The sequence below is a fragment of the Rattus norvegicus genome, chromosome 4, assembly GCF_036323735.1.
Source record: "Rattus norvegicus strain BN/NHsdMcwi chromosome 4, GRCr8, whole genome shotgun sequence".
NCBI classification, from domain to species: domain Eukaryota; kingdom Metazoa; phylum Chordata; class Mammalia; order Rodentia; family Muridae; genus Rattus; species Rattus norvegicus.
This window is the reverse complement of record NC_086022.1, coordinates 66,000,554-66,020,868: the sequence shown is the minus strand read 5'-3', so window position 1 is coordinate 66,020,868 and position 20,315 is coordinate 66,000,554. Positions and strand designations below refer to the sequence as shown.

General features: G+C 37.7%; 1 protein-coding gene and 1 non-coding gene across 4 annotated transcripts in view; both read right to left on the bottom strand.

The window, feature by feature from the left end:
- Nucleotides 1–20,315, bottom strand: part of Chrm2 (cholinergic receptor, muscarinic 2) — a 134,993-nt gene that overhangs the window by 95,260 nt on the left and 19,418 nt on the right. The window lies entirely within an intron of this gene.
- Nucleotides 6,200–6,283, bottom strand: Mir490 (microRNA 490). Its single transcript, NR_032737.1, has one exon. It is a non-coding gene; the product is annotated as a microRNA 490 (primary transcript).

Below are 20,315 nucleotides of genomic sequence, written 5' to 3'. Positions count from 1 at the left end.
AAACCTATATCCTCACATATAAATCAAGAATAATGGCATCATATTTAAAGAGTGATAAACCTACAGAATACCTAGACCATTTCTAAATGTGCAGCAAGTGACGTATCTTATATTTATGGAGTGTGTGTGTGTGTGTGTGTGTGTGTGTGTGTGTGTATGTGTGTGTTGTGGATTTTCATGTATGTGTAAGATGTTTTAGTTATAAATATATCATATTATTATATCACATATATTAGATATATTTATAAATAGCCATAGGTATATTAAGGGATGGGATAGTAATTTTTATCAATAGCATTAATGTGTAACTTAGGATCGCTTCATTGTTAGACTCTGGTTTTTCTTTCTTCTCATGCATAAAGGCTATTGGAATGTAAATGACTAGAAATAGATACAGGTTTCCCTAGAAGTGACAAAAACCACATAGAATCTGTTCAGACTGTGTAATACTGTGCTGGGACAGAATGAGAATATTGTGACAACTAGATTATGGAGTCCTAAGTAAAATCAAAACACATAAATTTGAATGAAAACTGAGTGGCTTTCTGGATGACTTAATTTGGAAACAAATTTATTTCCCACCATATTCTCTCTCTCTCTCTCTCTCTCTCTCTCTCTCTCTCTCTCTCACACACACACACACACACACACACACACCCCTACCTTAGTTTTGACTGGTCCACCGAGCCTAGGAATGTTGCAATCAGGAGTTAGTTAATACTCATCATCAAGAAAACATTAACAGCCCAGAAATGAGAAACACTAATAAGGCAGCCAGATCTGAGCTGCTGAAGTTCAGGGCAAAGACGTCTGAGCTCTATGTGAAGAACTGCAAATATCTTGCACACCTCCAATTATGTTTCTTTTCATGTCCTACCGTTGCACATAAGAGCGGCTTTGTTCTAAGATTCTCCATGATGAAAAGAGTCTCACAGTCTTCACATCTTAAAATGGCGACAGGTGTAGTAACAGAGCCAATAAAGCCCTGATGCTTTCATATCAGGACCTTAAAGTTCTGAAGGATGATCTAAAATCCCATCAAAGAATTCATCCTATTACAGCAATAATTACATGGAGTCTATTCAAATGCTCACATGAAAGGGAAACAGCGAGGTCAGGTACACAATGGGATGCTGCTAATTTACTATGCAAATCAAAACCATAGGTGATTAACAGCTGCTTAGTACCTAGCAAATCACATCACTGTGTGCGAGGGACTGGACAATACTTTAGATATTAGAGTGAAAAAATCACCAGGGCATCATTGTGCTTTGATCGAATTGCTTAAATAGCTTGTCCTCTTTCTTTTCCTCCTACTTAGATACATTTGCTAGTCCTAGCTGCAAGCCAATCTCTTTACTGGGCTGAAAAGCAATTGCTTTAGTTAGCTATTGTTAAATACCCTTTGTGTGTATGGAGATATTCGTGTGCATACAAAAGAGCAACTTCTCCTTTCTCTCCTTCCAAATGTGAGCAGCTCCCTTTGCCTTGTGTGCCCTACTCTGATGAGTTCCTACCTCCGTATGGGCTATGCATGGTCCTTCTCCTATGTGGCTTGTTTGGAGGTTAGCAAGACTCAGCTCACGCGTCTCTCAAAAGACAGGTGGCTTAAAGTGTCGTCACACAGTTTTGCTTTTAGATTTAAGTAAAACAGTAAATGCAAATAACTTACACATGTAGTAAGAACTGAATGCTCACTACACTACGTCTGCAATGCTCTTTCCCTGTGTTTGCGCTAGTAACCTAATGTGAACTCAAATGATTCTTGGTAAAGCCTTTCTTACATTGCCAAAAATATCAGACAAATAATTCTGAAGAAGGGATGGAGAAGCACCAAAGAAAGAACAGTGACGATTGGGAAGAGATAGAGTGGCCCAGTGCTGGGCCGAGACTGAAGAGGTCTGTATCTCTTTTCATAGGTCTTGACAATACTTTTAAAGTCAGGAGAAACGAAACTTCTGGGAGAGGTAAATTAAGGTGCAGTTTCATGTTAAAAATGATCGTCTCCTAGATACAAGAATACAGAGTTAGGGTGACCCATAGAAACAAAACATACTGCATGAACACACCAGAGTACCTCGAACTGTTTTTCCTTGGTGCCCAAGGCATCAGCACAAGTGAAAAGCTAAGGAGATTTAAAACGGGCACCTGTAGGATGACTGACACCTTGTTGTGCTTTATCAGGGTGAACCATGTCAGACAATCAAAGAGCTAATGCTTCTGAATCTGCATCCCTCTGTTACACAGAGAATATTTATAGGCACAGTGGTGGAAACAGAACTCAAAGTTGTCATAGCCATGTAACGTACTATTATATGAAGGACAGATAAAGACAAAAGTGTGCATTGGCTCGGGAAGTAACAAATTCAATAAAACTAAGTAATAAAACCACGTACCAGAAGTTGAGGCACAGTGAAAGAACTTAGAAATAGATCCTTTTTATGGAAGACTTGTAATCACAGAAGTAGTGAGACAGGGAGTGGTAAGTGGTGTTGCCCTACAGTGCGACTAACTGAAAATACACTAGTCAAAGGAAGTGTGTACACACAAGAATGACAAAATGAAATGCTTACAGTAAAAAGAAAATTGACAAAATCACCATATTACACAACCAGAGATCTGAAATTAGGTGTGAAATAAAAACTAAATAAAAAATCTCATGCAATGATTATTTTCATAACCGTCAGAAAATAAAATGAGGAAATCGAGATCTTTGCTGTAAAATTAGAAACTGAGTTTTTAAATGGTAAATGCCTTCCACTGATTTGAAACAGAGGGGCAGAAGACACTGGAGAAGAAATAGATTGTAAGACACATTCAAAATAGAAGTATAAAAAGAAATGAGAAATACACAAAAAACTCAAGGAGGAAGGGAATGCCCAGGAAATTCAACATTAAAAGTAAGGGAAAGAAATATAATGAAAATATATCATATATAAAATTTTAAAAGTATTTTACACATTAATCTGAGTCACTGAAAGAAGACATAACAGACCATAAGATGACCGTGGGGTAAGTTGACACTGTGGGGATGTGGACTAGATGAGACCGAGAGCAGTAGTGACAATTAATTTTGTGCAAATTCAAAACATATTAAAAAGATAAAATTTGATGATACTTTGGCAATAAAATAGGCATTTGAAAGGGTAATACAACTAGGAATCAGGAATCTTTCATGAGGCAAATGGAAAGAGAAATGAGTGCTATAATGATTTCGGAATGAGACTACAGTATGGTCATTTGTCTGCCTCCCCACATCTCTGCCTGCATGGACACAACTTTGTACCACGCGACAAAGAAAGCAATTTTCAATGGTCCATGTCCTGAAAAATTGGAAATTTTCCAATAGAAAGTCATTTTAAAGCTACATTCTCTGTTAAGAAATGCAAAATGCATTAAAAATATATGCATTTGCATGAGAAAAAATTTTAACAGAATATTTAAAGTAATAAAATCCAAGAACTTCCGATTTTAAAGTTCAAATATTATCCAAAAACAAGACCTTTTATAATTTACAAAAGCAGTTTTCCTGTATTGAATGTTTAACTTTGTTGTTTTTCTACCATGTAATTACAAGTATATTATCTCATTACCTCCACAAATAACTGTAAGGTAAATATTTCACTATAAATTGCAAGTGAAGAATTGTAGTGAGGTAGAGTCTCATGACTATCATCTGTTTAACTGCAATCAAATGGTTTAATTAACTACTCTGTATTTTAAATAAGACCAGAGACTACCAAGAATTAAATCATAGCTCTAGTGTTTTAAATACCATGAAAGAAGAATTGAAAACAAAGAAAAGCAGAAGGAAAAGAATAGCCAGAAGAAGGAAGGACAAAACGAGGGTAAGGAGAGAGGGAGGAGGAGGAAGAGGAGAAGGAGGAGGAGGAAAGAGAGAGAGAGAGAGAGAGAGAGAGAGAGAGAGAGATCCCCAACTAATAAAATTATATTAAGAAAATAAATGAAAATCTCTGGAAAGTTATAAACGCAAATGCAAAAGAAATGCATTTTATAATTCATTCTCTCTCTCTCTCTCTCTCTCTCTCTCTCTCTCTCCTCTCCTCTCCTCTCCTCCTATATTTGAATATAGGAATATTCAAATTATTTAGGAAGATACTACTAGAAAGATTTAAATTTTTCTTTTCATGCACATGTGTACAGATACATTTATGTAGGCATACACATGTGTACAGGGATGTGCAAGCCAGAGAGTGATATCACTAATCCTTGATATTTTTTCAACCTTATTCTTTGAGACTGGGCTTCTCAAACAAAAGGCTTGCTGTTAGGCCTTGTCTCACCAGCCAGTTTACTCTAGAGATCTCTGTGTCTGCCTTCTCAGTCTGAAATCAAGAGGACTCATTACATTCACCTGGCTCTTATGTGGGTCCTGGGGCCCCAAACTCATGTTCTCATGGGTGGATAACAAGTTCTTTAATCACTAAGCAATCTTCCCAGCACAATATTTACATTTTAATAGGTAATAGTTGCTGCTTGTTTATAAAAAAGAAAGTATTTACAGGTGGAGCCATTGAAACATTAATGCAGTGTTCATTTACACTGTGTATAAACTCTCTAAAGCTATTAGGAGGGGAGGCAGTCAGCAGCAAACCACTGAACTGAGAACAGGACCCCCGTTGAAGGAATCAGAGAAAGAACTGGAAGAGCTTGAAGGGGCTCGAGACCCCATATGTACAACAATGCCAAGCAACCGGAGCTTCCAGGGACTAAGCCACTACCTAAAGACTATACATGGACTGACCCTGGACTCTGACCTCATAGGTAGCAATGAATATCCTAGTAAGAGCACCAGTGGAAGGGGAAGCCCTGGGTCCTGCTAAGACTGAACCCCCAGTGAACTAGATTGTTGGGGGGAGGGCGGCAATGGGGGGAGGATGGGGAGGGGAACACCCATAAGGAAGGGGAGGGGGGAGGGTGATGTTTGCCCGGAAACCGGGAAAGGGAATAACACTCGAAATGTATATAAGAAATACTGAGGTTAATAAAAAAAAAAGAAGGAAAAAAAAGGAGGGGAGGCAGTAATTTATTTCATGTACTCAATGAGACTTGTACAGAAGTATAGGCTAATATTCCTCAAAATTTATTATAAAAATAACTTCAACTTAATTTGCATGTGAAGCTTTAATAAAATGGCAGCAAGTAGAATTTAACAATATTTTAAAAGTAACATCACAACAATTACAGCTGCAGCATTTTAGCAATATGACACCAACATATCAGTCCCAACTAAACAGACATAGACATGGTATATCTGAATGCAGAGAGAATAAAACATTTCATTGCTTATGATTATATGTAACACCTGCCTTACCCCAACCCCAATACCATGCTGCTATTGAGAGAAAAGTGCAATTCTTCTGTAACTCCATCCGGATGACCATTTTAATCTAACTGAATAATACAGTATTTCCCCCTCATTCAGAGTTTCATTTTCAAAGCCTGCAAGTCTTTGCAGATAACCATGTTCGGAAAATATTACATGGAAAATCCAAGAAATAATTTGCTATTTTAAAGCAACGGATTGTTTTTTATTTTTGTCTGGCTCTGTGCTATATGTATTCTATTTTATTATTAGTCTTTGTTTTGGATCTATTATATAGACTGCACTTCATCGTTGATATTCAGAAATGGGAAAGTCGTGTTTGGTATTATCTCTGATTTTTAGGTATCTTTAGATCATCTTAGACTGTGTTTGATAAAAAGAGGAGGGAACTACTGTATTATAAAGCATCCAGATAAAGCATTCCAAAATATGATGAAATATAAAACTGATATGTATTCATTGCGAAACAAAATACATTTTTCGTTAGTAGAGTGTAGCATGCTGCTAAGGTATCTTCAGATATTTAATAACTTCAAGTTTTAGAAAATAGCTTCTTTAGGTATCAGACTCACCATTACTAGAATTCATTTTAGACATAATCGAAATTCCCAATTGAGATCGTAATTATACTTTTCTCAGATTAACTAACTTTTGAACAGATCTCCATTTTACACTTGCGTTCTAATAGAGTATCTTGTGACAGTAGGTTAACCAATTCCACAAAATAACATATGATTTGATGCATAAGTGTGAGCCCTGTCTCCCGGTGAAGGAGATTTGTGTTAACACTACAAAAGAATCCAGCTTACTTCCTGGGAGATGGGCTTAGAAGTTCCGCTGCTCGTGAACAGCTCAACAGCATGGAGTCCTCCAGGTTGGTGTATATCTAAACGTGACCCACCTGGAGATCCATGGTGTCGAACAATGAACTTTCCAAATCAGCCAGCCTTCCTTCAGAAAGTGTGTGGGGCGTTCCTCTTCACCAGCGATGACTGAAGAACCCGCAACCCGCACCTACTGAGCCCCCAGCGGTGCTTGACGAATCTGCAGTCCGCACCTATCCAGCCCCGAGCAGTTCCCATCGCTGCCTCTTTTATCATCATCCTCCATTTCTACAATGTTGTCTAAGCTTCTGGCCATTATTTATATTTTCAATATTCCAGAATAATAACCCCAGGCATGCACATTTTTTGCTTTAACAAAGTAATCAAGAGAGTCAGTAAACATTTGCTAGTGTCAGCCATATCCTAAAACCCTGGAGGGTACCAAATTTTATTTTGTATAGCTGCTGTGCAACAAACTTATCAAACTTCTTACACGTAGTTCCAAGTTGTGGTTTAATTTCATATTTCCCTGTTTACTCTTCTGATTGTAGTTGGCTGTACCTGAGCAATCGAGCATGGGCGTCTTAGCATTCAAATGAAAAGCTGACGTAGACTTGTGGTCGCTCCATCTTCTAAGCACCTTATTGATGGTGACCTGTCCCCTTTCCAGGTTGTCCTAAACGGTACCCCCAAATAAGCAATTCAATTCTTAGGCTTTCAACCAGTGCTACTAGGTGACACATTTGGTGGGGCTTTGGGGTCTTCTGCTGTGTCCTTCAACTACCTCTGTTCACTACACACAGAAGGGTGGGGCGGTGTCTCTGGTGCCCTGCATTCGTATTTTCTCAAAATATGGCCAAAGTCCCTAGGCTAGAATAAGGCTGGGGGAGGAGGTCTCTGTTGGAGTTAGTATGACCTAGAGAAGGTTATGCTGTCTACATACTTCTGTACCTAACGTTTAAATGCACATGGCCGCAGATGAATATCAGTTTTCAGTTGAGACGAGACAAAAGTGAAATGTGCATATTCTTCAGAAGCACTACAAATTAAATTTTGACTGATGCCAAACTCACTCTCTAAATCCAAACTCTTCTGGAACCTTACATCGAGTATTAACTGTGGCAATGATTCCGATGATTTTAGGAATTGCAACTGACCGAGTAGACAGACAGATGTATAGGTAGAGTATAGGTGCTTAATGCAGATGGATAAGTTTTAAAGAATGACACACAGATTATAGTACGAATATAAAGTGATAAATGATGGTTTTCCTATTTGGATCTGAGAGGAGGTTTCCATGGAATAGGAGACAGACAGACAGACAGACAGACATGTAGTACATATGTGCTGCACACAATGATCCATGAAAGGGAGGCTGAAGAGCCAAAGACAACTCTATTTGTGGGATGATCAGAGCCACCCGCACTTCTCCCTGAATGACTGCATAACGGATTAGGACACTCCTGTCTCTGGGTATGTGGACCTAAGTTACGTATTAATTCCCTAGCAATCAACGCTAGCTGCAGCTCAGCAAGTTATTTTTGTCTTCAAGATCATATTTCTTCAGGTATTAAGTGGAGAAAAGAAAAGGGTTTTCCATTTAGCACACAGGGTGTACAGTGTGCGCAAGTTCTTTCTAAACGTGTAAAACGGCATGGTGGGAAAATTATTAGTAAAACTGTTTCAATGAATGCAGTTAACTAAAAGCTAAAGGAGTAGATTAACAGGGAAAAAGGACTTGGATGCTGCTAAAGATAGCAAGTAAAAGATAAAGGAGATATGACATCAGGGACAGGGTGACAGGGCAGAAGAGATCTGAAGGCCATTGATCCCTGCGTCACACTGTCACAGCCGGTTTGAGCAGCAGCTGGTCTGGATTCACTGTAGAACAGACCACACATGTTAAGTGCTAAATACCTGTGTGCATCCTGCACAAAGGTACTCTTTGCTTCTCCTTTGGATACTATTTAGTGGGTCTGTGTTCAAATCAGTTTGGAAAGCAAAGCCACAGTGACATTGGAAACCTGTCCTTGAGAATCTGTGATTCTGAATTGCTTCAGCCCACTTACATCTGGAATGCAGATGCAAAACCCACGATATCATCTCTGTTGTAGGAGCCCAGAGGACAAGAGAGAAACTGTTGTTAAATTTACTCAAATCCTCATGCATTCAAAAAAAATGAGGGGTTGGGGATTTAGCTCAGTGGTAGAGCGCTCGCCTAGCAAGCAGAAGGCCCTGGGTTCGGTCCCCAGCTCCGAAAAAAAAATATTAAAAAAAAAAATGAGACAAGGTCTCCTTATCTAGTCCAGAATACATTCAAAATCATGATTTTTTTCTGCCTCAATACTAAGATAAGAGATATGTGGCACGATTTTCAGCTATGTCTAGATCTTCAAAGAGGGATTTTTAGTTTTTCTCTTTCCAAGGGTTACTAAGGCCCAATGTACACAGTAAAAGACAACCCACTAGTTTGGGCAAGAAACAATTAAAAACATTGTTCTTCTTGGTTTTTGGAAGTTGCATATATTATACATAAAACAGGAATATTATAACTGTTTATATAACGTCAATTGTTATCCATCCACTAATGAAAGTTCGAGATGTTGTGATGAGCAGTAGTTTGCTTTCCTGGCATGCATGAGGCCCTGGGGTTAATCCCCAGGGTGACAGAACAAAAGAAAAAGATACAAAATAAAATATTGCTGCTCTGAGATGGTCTGCGGCTGACAAGCTCTCCAGATCTTTCAGTCAGTATCATTCAGGTTGTTCATGATTTCCTAATGACGCCATATGGCGGCTGCTACTGCTCAGAGCTCAGTATATTTTATACAATCTAGGAGGGGCACTGTTCCCGCCCCTAAGGAAAACTAGAAATGGAGGAACTTAAAGCCCTGGGAGCAGATTCTTTCAAATAGTAATTATTTCTTCTTTTGGTAAGATAATTATGAAGCTAGAGAGTTTTAAACCATTTATTAGAATTTCTCCTGTGCGTAAGTTCTGTCACCCTCTTAGGTACCCAGCTTTTATACCAACCCCCTTTCTGGCTGCCTTCCTTTTCCTGTTTTCTGTTCTCTCTTCCTTACATGCCTCCTAACACTTCCCAAATGATCCTGCTTCTAGGAAAGCCAATGCAGAGGTGTGAAATAAAAGTCATCCAGATGTCGCTGCCTCAAATGTCACCCAGCTTTTATTGCTTTTCAGGACATCTTGCTCATAATAACTCAATAAACCTCCGTCCAGCCTTATTCTTCCTTGTGGCTTATTGTGGCTACATTGTGGGCCAATAGCAGGACACCAGTGTACTAGTAGTTGTTTAAGCATCCTTGTTTCTTTCCGTAGCATCTCCATTACCTATGCTGGACCACTGTCTGGTTCTAGTCAGGGGCAGGCAAAATCCTGCTGGAATAAATCCAGCATTGCGTTTTGGTGCGACCGACATTCTGTTCTGTTAGCTCATGTAGGAACAAGGATGCTCAGTGGGAGTCTGGGCTTGCTTTTCTTTATTTCAACAGTACTCACAGACTTCTGGGAAACTCTAATGAAAAATAATGGCAATAATACCAAGTAAGCACTCCCAGTTAGAGAAGATTATTCTTCATCAGATAACCTTTCAGTATTTTGCTGCAAGAATGTGCCAGAGATATTTGTATGCACACGAGCTCAGCTAAAAAGCACACCCACGTCTAACACTCATTTCCTAATCCACGATGTTTTACTTTTTCTTCTCATATACTCTAAAGAAACTCTGTAACTGTACAGAAAAACCTCTACTTTCTTAAAAGCAGGCTGCTGATTCAAAGGAAGGAGTTCCGAGAAACACATGGCAGAGAGAGCTTTCCCTATTTTACGGTGCAATGAAGCATGGTGGTAAGACAGGTAATATTTTATCTATGTGTTGATGAATAGTTTCTACACTGATAAATGAAATCTGTATTAATGTCCCATTAATTTCTTCTTTGAATGAATGACTTGTGTTGTGATTCAATGTGAAAGGAGATAGACACTTAAATAGCATATCATCGTGCTTGTTCAACAGCAAACATAAGAAGATAGGACATAGTTTAGAAAGGTTTTCATGTTGCACATTTCGTTTGGATGGTTGAGGTGGGAAGGAAATGCATACAGACTCTTTGATTACTTCCTCATAGGCATAGGCTGAAATTCTTCTGGATGATGCCTGGTGTGTGTGTGTGTGTGTGTGTGTGTGTGTGTGTGTGTGTGTGTGTGTCTGTGTGTGTGTGTGTGTGTGTGTGTTTCATTGTTATATTGATTCTGTGGTTTAACACCTCTTGGGGTTCCTATTGCAGGAACATTTGTAGTTTGCCAAAGGAGGAAATTTCAAAGTATAATCAGTTATTTTCTTATAAACAACTTACAAAAGTAACATATAACTAAGAAACTCTTCAAATTGAATTTGTTCCTTTCTAAAGAGTAATGAACTGTGCCTATTGCAATGTTGTCGACATTATGTGTATAAGCCAGAGAATTCATGTAACAGAATCAAAACAATAAATATCACAATTGAATAATATTCATTAGGAGTAAGTTTCCTGAGATTAGTTGAATTTGTGTAGCCATACAACAGTCAGCTCAACTTGTAGTTCTTAAAATACATATAAAGCTTTTAAGTTTATTAAATCTTTCAGATCTGTTCTGGAATAATTATAAACATATAATCTCAGACTAAGAAACAGATTTGAAGTTCTTTTAGATCTTTTGCAAATGTCTCCATCTTGATGGTTTCTTTATGAAAATGATTATTTTAGATTTTAACATATTACCCTAAGCAGTTGTCATGATCACCTTTTTACTTTCTAAATCTATTTCATTTAATAGGTATTGAATAAACTTTCCATACTACTTTTCCATTTTTAGGGGTTTGGGTGATAATTTCTTCATAAGCTCAATATTTGAATACTTGATCCCAAGTCAGTGAAATTTCTTGGAAAGAATTAGGAGATGTGTCCTTGATGGAAGAGGTGTGTCTCTGGCTTTGGCATGTTCCATTTCCATCAGAGTGAAAGTTCTCTGTCTCTCTGTCTGTCTCTGTCTCTGTCTCTCTCTGTCTCTCTGTCTCTGTCTCTGTCTCTCTCTGTGCATGCATGCATACATGTGTGTGTGTGTGTGTGTGTGTGTGTGTGTGTGTGTCTGCCTCTTGCTTGTAGGTCAGATATAAGTAGTCAGCTACTGATCTATAACCATTCCTACCTGCCTGTGGCCATGATCTCCACAATGATGTCTATGTACTCACTCTCTGGAATAAGCCCCAATAAACTCGTTTATAAGTTGTGCTTGTCTTTGTAATATTATTTTGTCATGGTCTTTTTAGAAGAGCATTAGAAACAAAGCTAAGCTACCATGTATCAAGATATGCCTGATCTGCAGCAATTTACTTCATGTTTTCTTTAATAAGCTCTCTGTCTCTCTCTCTCTCTCTCTCTCTCTCTATATATATATATATATATATGTATATATATATATATACATATATATACGTGTATATATATGTGTGTGTGTATGTATCTATATCCTATCTCTCTTACACACATATACACACAGAGAGAGACTTATATGAAGTTAATATGAACTTATAGTAACTTAATAGGAAGTAATTAACTTTATGAATAAAATCAGTCTACCACAATAAGTTATTGATTTAGCTTGTACAATCTCTGTTATCTGTATCTATTCATTGACATTAGGAATAATTTATTATTAATTTAAGCATATTTACTAGATTTGACACTTCAATAAGAGGCAAATGAAGGCTATCTTCGCTTGCAACTTAAAATACACATGGTACTAACATGAACTTGATAGGTCAGTATCCCATAAACCAAGGGTGTGGACTATGATAAACACATAAACCTCAAGAAAATCATTTCATAACCTTTAATATTAATTTCAAGTATTTCTATTCATTTTTATATTTCTGTATTTCTATTCATTTGCCTTTCATACCTTCTGCTAAAGTGTAGAATCACCATGGTATGATGACTGAAATTTGTTACTTCTATTACACTGTAGTCCTCAAGGACATCAGTACTTGTACCAAGGGATTTAGAGGACCATACACCTTTACATACGCTAGCCATGGCTGTACCACTACTGAGATGAACATAAACACCAAGTTGTGGCATTCGAAATTTCTTTTGGCAACGATTCTTATTTTAAAATATATAAAACATCTGTAAGATCACAATGGGAGATATAAATGAAGGAGCAAAGGTGAGGAAACACATCGGTGAAACTTACACAGTCAGGACCAGGACACCACATGGATATGCACACGTGCTCTCTCCTAGGTAGCAGGAGCCATGTCAGTTTTGTTTCTCATGATTCTTTTTAATGCAGGCTGAAAATGGTACTAATAATGGCACAACCAACCATTATCCTGTTTAATTATGCTTTGAATTCTACCTGCAGTATTGAAAAGGCAAAGGCTGAAAGCAAGGAGCAGAGAAACGAACAAAAGATAAACTGTTTTCAATTAAGAAAAGGGACCCAATATTGCTCTTCACTTTAGGAGCTCATTTATTACAAATCTGCCTTTGTTTGCTCCTGCCTGGCAATTGTCCTGCTTAAAGGGATCCAGTGTGAGAACTATTGAGAATAAGCATGTGTTGGAAATGAATTGAGCATATATGAGTATCAGTCACAGTTTTCCACAATAGACCAATAAACTAAAATCCATGGATTTTTACTAACCAGTTGAGTATTACAAAGAAAAATCCACATCTATGCTGAACACAGATATTTGTTTTTGTTATCAGCCACTGAATCCAATATGATATGTATTTTCACACTGCTTACATCGTATTATGTGTTATGAATGATCTAGAAATGATTTAAAGTATGTAGTGAGATGTATAGTTATATTCAAACATTAAAGTGTTCTATAGAAAAGGCTTTAGCATCTGAATTTTTGGGTACCCAAATTCATCATCTGTAGACACTGAAAGATGTAAAACTTGACTGGAATTCTCCTCTTAGATACTCACTGATACCATCAAAATCACCTATTCATCATTGAAGTAGTTATTCTTCATATGTAAACCTAACGTCTCCAATTTATCAGCACTAACTACCAACACACCCAATCATGTAAGCCAGTGTATTCTGCTCTTTATTATTTCTCTACCTTTTCTGTCTGCTTATCACATCCACTGAAATTAACTTGGTTTGGAAGCCGTCAGCCTGTATAACAGCAGTTACTTTCTTTCTTTTTGTTTTTCTCTCATACAATACATCCCAACCACAGCCTCCCCTCCCAACCTTCCAACATCCCTCTACCTGCCCTATCCCTGAGATCCATTGTTCCTCCATTTTTCTTCAGAAAAGGCAAGGCCTCCCAGCAACCAAATATGGCATAACATAATGTCGTAAGACTAGACACAAATGCTCATATCAGGCCTGAATGAGGTAACCTAGAAAGTAAAAAAAAAAAAGGTCCTAATAGAAGGAAAAAGAATCATAGATACTCCCACTGTAGGATTCCCACAAAAACCCCAAGCTAAACAACCACAACGTCTATACAGTTGCTTATCTGGAGTACCATTTTTAGTCTTTCAACTATCCAAATTTTGTAGCAGTCATAAGCCAGGGTCATTTTGCATAATCATAACCCAGTCATATTTTTATCTTGATTACCACTTAGTGATATTCCACTAACCCAAACTCAATCTTGTTGAGGTTTTATTTGAGACTCTAGATAGCTTGTCATTGCCAACATATGCCGGCATGTCACTCCTGCAACCTATCATCCGCTGGTATAATCAGAGTCACCACATTAAATCTGAAAATAACATCAATGATTCTCTTTGCGATTCTCTCATGAGCTTGCATGACCCTAATGTTATTCTTGTGTACTTTTACTTTTACCAAAGGTTAACTAAAACCGTTAAACTACAATTACACATGTGAACACATACACACCGTGCAAGGTAGTCCTTGAAAGTAATGGGACTTTATTTCAGTTTGATTTGAAGGGCTCACATTTTAGTGAAGAATCACAGCCAGGGCAGCACCGCACTCATCCTAGAATACTCATCCTCAAGAATAAGGAAACTGTTACTTGAAGACATTGGAGAAATTCATTAAGACCCTGTCCTGGACTCATGTCAAACCATGAAAATGACACTTATTCTAACCTTCACAGCTGATGGCAAGTTGTGTTCTACATGTCAAGGACTTGTGGAATCAATCTTTTCTCTGCAATAGAGTACTGAGATGAGTTTTCACGAGTCTCTGATGGATATATCATATGTCTTTTAAAGGTTTTCTACTACAGCTTTTTACTGTTCAGATGGGAACATTCATGCCAATTTAAATACGTTGTCTTTCCTTGTCTTTTTTTGATAACTTTTGGTTGAAAGTTGATTTTATTTGATATTAGAATGACTACTCCAGCTTGTTTCTTGGGATCATTGCTTGGGAAAAATTTGCAGTCTTTTTCTCTGAGGTAGTTTGTCTGTCTTTGTCACTGACGTGCATTTCCTCTATGCAGCAAAATGCTGGGTCCTGTTTACATATCCAGTCAGTTAGTCTATGTCTTTTTATTGGGGAATTGAGTCCATTGATGATAAGAGATATTAAGGAAAACATGCTTCCTGTTATTTTGATTGTTAGAGGTAGAATTATGTTTGAGAAACAAGCAAACACATAGAAATTCTGTGGTCAGAAAGTCCTCCTTATATTGGCAAAGTGGCAACTGTTCTGTAAGGCAAGTTAATACGGAGAAGTTGATCTGGGTAACTATCGAATCTGCATCTTATGTTACCTATATGACCAAGTAAGGGTATAATGAGATGTCCTATTATTTCACGTCAATACCATTATGATCCACCAATGAGAAGATATGGTTGTTGTTAATACAGGGGAAAAAAGATCTTCAGGTATGGCAGAACCTAATGAAAAGATAACACTCACTTCCTGCTTTTCCATTCTTCCCTTAATCTAAAAGGAAGCAGCCTGACAAAGAGCACTGCTTGGCATCACTACTGGTAGAGTAGAAAAGAAGAGAGATCCATGGGAGGAGATGAACACTTCAGTACTGGGATAGCAGAAGAGATAGACATTGGTGTTTTGTTGGAAGCAGAGCAAAGGTGACAGGCAATTTTAACCTTACTTCACTGTAATAACTACAGTAAGAGCGCCTTCGTATTCTTCCTTTGTCAGTGTCGTCCTTAACTATCTTCAAATAGTTCCTTTCTCTCCCCTTAGGTTGTAGCTTGCTCTCGCACAGGGGTAAAAATAAATACTTTTGACATTGACTGCCTGAATGCTGTTTTTGGACTTAAACTAAATGTCTATAGAAGATAGATAGATAGATAGATAGATAGATAGATAGATAGATAGATAGATAGATAGATAGATAGATGAGAGAATGTGTGGTAAATATTACGAACACATGCACACATAAGAATACCTCTTATCAGAAATGTAATCTGATTGTAGACTTACTCTTGAGCTTCTTACAGAAAATTAATCTTACTTTCCTTCTTAACATTCATTCTCAATCCACATATCTAACAAAGCAAAGAAGATTAAATTATATTAAATAAATTTAATTAAATAAAACTTTGTACTCCACATGATTTAGGCAAAGGATGAATACTTATAAATAGAAATGATTATCAGAAATACCCAGAGTACATGACTTTTCATTTAACTTTCAATTCTTATTTTCTTCTACTAGTTCATTACTATAACCAATACTATTATCTATCATGCACCAAATACCAATCCTCATTGGTAAGTTAGTTGTTTCTACCTTCTCCCTAGTTAACAAAACATAAACTGATAATGAAAGGATTTAAAAAATTCTAGGAAGTAAGCAAAGGGCCAAGACATAAGCCAGTCCCATTAAAAAGTAAATGTTCATTAGTTTTGAGATTTTATAATTATGTTTGGACCGTACTCATCTCCCAACTTCTTCTAGATCAACCCCTACTTTACCCCCACCCAACTTCATTTAATCTTTATGTTCTTTTATAACCCCAGGTTTTGTTGTCCATATGCTACTGGGTATGGGGCCATCCACTGGAGTGGTCAAATTAACCAAAGCTAAACTCTTAGAATTGGTTCTTCCTCCCCCCAAAGCTACCATCAGCTCTTGGGTTTGGACTGGAAACTCATGATTCCCATCCTACTGTATATTAGACTGATGACTACTCCGACCCCATTTTCCTTTGGAGTCATATGGAGGCATTTTGACAAGTGGTAGATAATCTACCTTAATGAGAAGAGGGCTTTCATTGTGGAATGCCCCACATCAGCAGTTTTCAATCCATGATTCATGATCCTTGTGGAGGTCCAAAGACCTTTTCACAGGGATCACCTAAGACCATCAGAAAATGTAACTATTTACATTAATATTCATAGCAGTCACAAAATTAAAGTTATGAACTCGCAACAAAAATAACATGGCTGGGAGTCACCACAACATGAACTATATTTAAGGATCACGCATTAGGAAAGATGAACCACTGTTCTGCATGAAAGAGAACACAAAACCCACATCATGAAAACCTCTAAGCAGAAGACAGAAAGAAAGGCTTATCATGTCCAAGAAAGTTTAAGTCAAAGATGTGTGGCTAAAATCACATTGAAGCAGCACCAACTCAAGATGGCCATCATGAGATGTGAGCAATTCTCTGTCATTTCCAGAGGACTATGGTACAGAATGTGTTGAGAGAAGGCAGTGAAAAGCCCCAATATGAGTCATGGCGTTCACACCCTCAGACAGGTGATCAGTTCAACACCATTTGTGATCATCCAATTGGGTAGCACTGTCCTGAGTCTTCCTCTCTAACCACACACTAATCATAGATAAATCAGGAGACCAACAAGAACTGAAAGGCATCCTGTGGCATGTCTGATCCTCAAAGCTGTCAATTGAATCTAAAACATCTCTCATAGTAAACTACCACAGAGTCCGGGAGAGAGAAATGACAACTACATTTGTTTTGGTACCTGAATGTGACTCCTAATCAGAAAGGGGACATCGAGAAACAACTCTACGAGTCCAACGGAGCAAGACTTCAGTTTATAATGTTTCAATGGTGGTTCACTAGTGCCTAGTGCACCACAGCAGTCTTCAGAGGAAGAAGTCTGTGATGGTGCATGGTAACATTCCATGTAGCCTTTTCTGTATTTCTAAGACAATCCTGAAATGAAAAAAAGTCATTTTATGAAAAGTGAGTGGTACGTTACTGAGCTTAGCTAGTTAGTAGATGACAGTGCCACTACCTAAGAAAGAATTACAAGGACAGAGTAGGGGTCAATGTGAAAGGAAAGACAATTCTCAGCAAAGTGTGTGTGTGTGTGTGTGTGTGTGTGTGTGTGTGTGTGTGTGTGTGTGTGTGTGTGTACAATTCAAAGTATACCTGATAAAGAGGAGTTTAATTCCTATAGACTATGCCTTTGCATTGAACCGTCAGTCCTGAGTCAAGCCTAGGAAGGCAGACCTGCCTCCTCTTCTCTCAAGAAGGCCATTTTATTACTCACTCAAGCACAGCTCACAGTTTTTGGCCACTGGAATGAAGGCAGTCTTCTGGGGCTTCTCCCTAGAATACCCCTGCTAAACAGACTGTTTCTATTCATGCTCTTGCTGCCTCTGAGTCAGAGGTTCTCACTATTGCAGAACATGGTGATTTTCTTTTGCGTACTGACATTCTTTGGGGATTTTGCAAAGGAAAAGTACTTAATTTGAAAAGTATCCAATGGCCACATAATACTCTGTTCAAATACTTCCCCCCCAAAAAAATGCTTGACATATCAGTTATTTACACACGCGCACACACACACACACACATTTACACCCAGAATAGAAAAGTATGTCAATGTCACATGATTGTTCTTATTACATGTGCCCACCACTTCCCTTACAATGTATTTCAGTGTATCTCCTTCTCAACCTAAGACATAAAATTTTATCCTAGATCTCTTAGATGTATTAAAAAAGAACATATTTTTTAGTTTTAAAGATATTCCCTTGATAATTTAGTAATAACTTCAACCAATATCCCCAGGTTAGAAAAAAGAAATACAGAAAAAATAGTCATCTATGCTGCACAGATTTTATTCTACGTGGGGGAATCCTAGCTAACTTATCTTCCCAGTACCCTAGATGTCCAGTCCCAAACTAGGAATTTTCTCAGCTATAAGAAATCCAGGGGTTGGGGATTTAGCTCAGTGGTAGAGTGCTTGCCTAGCAAATGCAAGGCCCTGGGTTTGGTCCCCAGCTCTGAAAAAAAAGAAAAAGAAAAAGAAAAAGAAAAAAAGAAATCCAACCAGCACATAATTTTAAGTGTGTAAGAAAATTACATCCTTGTAATAACTAACATAGCCAAATAAATTAGATGGATGCATTAAGAGGCTTCACCTCAATCTAAGTCACTGCGAACAGTGGTTGCAATCCCAGGACACTCCATGTGTATAGCATCAAAGTGCTTATGAACCAGTTCCAAAATGCCATGATTCTGATCATGAATCACCTTATGTGATGGTTAGTTCAAATTGCCAACTTGACATAGCTTAGACTTACCTATGAAGAGAGTCTCAATGGGGACTATCTAGATAAGGTTGGCCCACTGACATGTCTCTAGGAAGTTTTTTGACTCTCTTAATTGACATGCTCAGACCTAGCATGAAAATAGATGGCACCATTCTCTGGACTTGAGCCCTGGACTGTAATGAAATAAAGCTTGCTAAGTAGGATATAATTACTTTCAATTAATATCATTGCATCAATATTTATTTGGAAGATGCTGATTCATTTTATTAACAAGATATGACTATAAAATAAAACGAGTCATATCTCACATTAATAAAAAAGAACAGCTGAAGCACAGATTTTGCAGAGTCTTAGCAGGAAACGGTAATATCTCATTTCTCAGCACTCTTCCCCGACTACAGAGATCTCTCCCTAGAATATGGAAAGATGATGAAAAACATTAATTCTACTCAACTATGTGATTCCTTGCTTAAATATTTCTCGCCAAATTCTCACAGCTTCTAACACCACATATCAAATATCAACTGCCCTATTTCAGGCAGAAGGGATGGTTAGTCAGGAAGACGTTAAGAGTTATGCCTCTATCACATGCAGACGTGGGAAGGGATGTGTAGCAGACATGGAGAAGGAGGTAATTGAGCTCCTTCTATTTTAAGGCATTTTTGGCTTCGTACTAGAGACCCATTGGCTAAACACAGTAGACCAAGAATAAAAAGAGAATGGCCTTGAGCTAAGGCGAACTGACTTGGCGTTCCAGAGAGATCCTCTTATGGCTGAGAGGAGACATTTGTTGCACTGTCAAAAAGTTAATTGAAATTATATAGGTAACCCCCCCTTCAGTTTTACCTTCATAAAGATACACAAGTGGGTTTTACTTCATTGAATGAAGGATGGTCATCAAACACCTTCTAGACAGGGAAACTTTCTTCTTCAAGCTTCTTTTCCAAACAAACATTTTAATTCAAGGTATTTCCAAATAAAATAATTAATATTAATATTGATAATAAATAACAGTAATAATAAACGATAGCAAAACTTTTAAGAACACCCAGGAGGAGAATTACTTTTCCGAGATCAAACAGTAAAAATTAGGTCTCTTCTGCCAAGGACAAAAATAATGAGGAGGAGACACGGTCCATGAGATTTTGAAGTTACCAATATAATTTTACCCTTTCTGAAGTTTAGATTAGTAAAGACAAGAGTTTAAACTGATCCTACTAGTTTACTTCTCCATAACTCACTTAGGTGATTTACTGCAGAGGAGTTAGCTCAGGACAATTCTGGCAATGACTTGGTGCACTTTCTAGATGAAAACAGGATAGAATGGAAGCTGCATACACTTCACTCTTAATCAAGCCATCCCAGCTGGGACAGATAACCCTATGTTAGTAATTTCATATTCCCTCAATTTGGTATAACCACCCTTAAAATAAGCAAAGTCAAGCTAAGATGGTGGATAGATTAATCTATTGTAAATGGTTCTTTTAGGAGATGTATTTAAGTCATAGTCCACAAATAGAATATTTAAAGAGAATGGATCCAACACAAAAGAAAATGGTATACTTGTTATCACCAACATGTGCTACCAATTCTGTAGCTATTTGAGAGCAGAAGAGATGCAGGATTC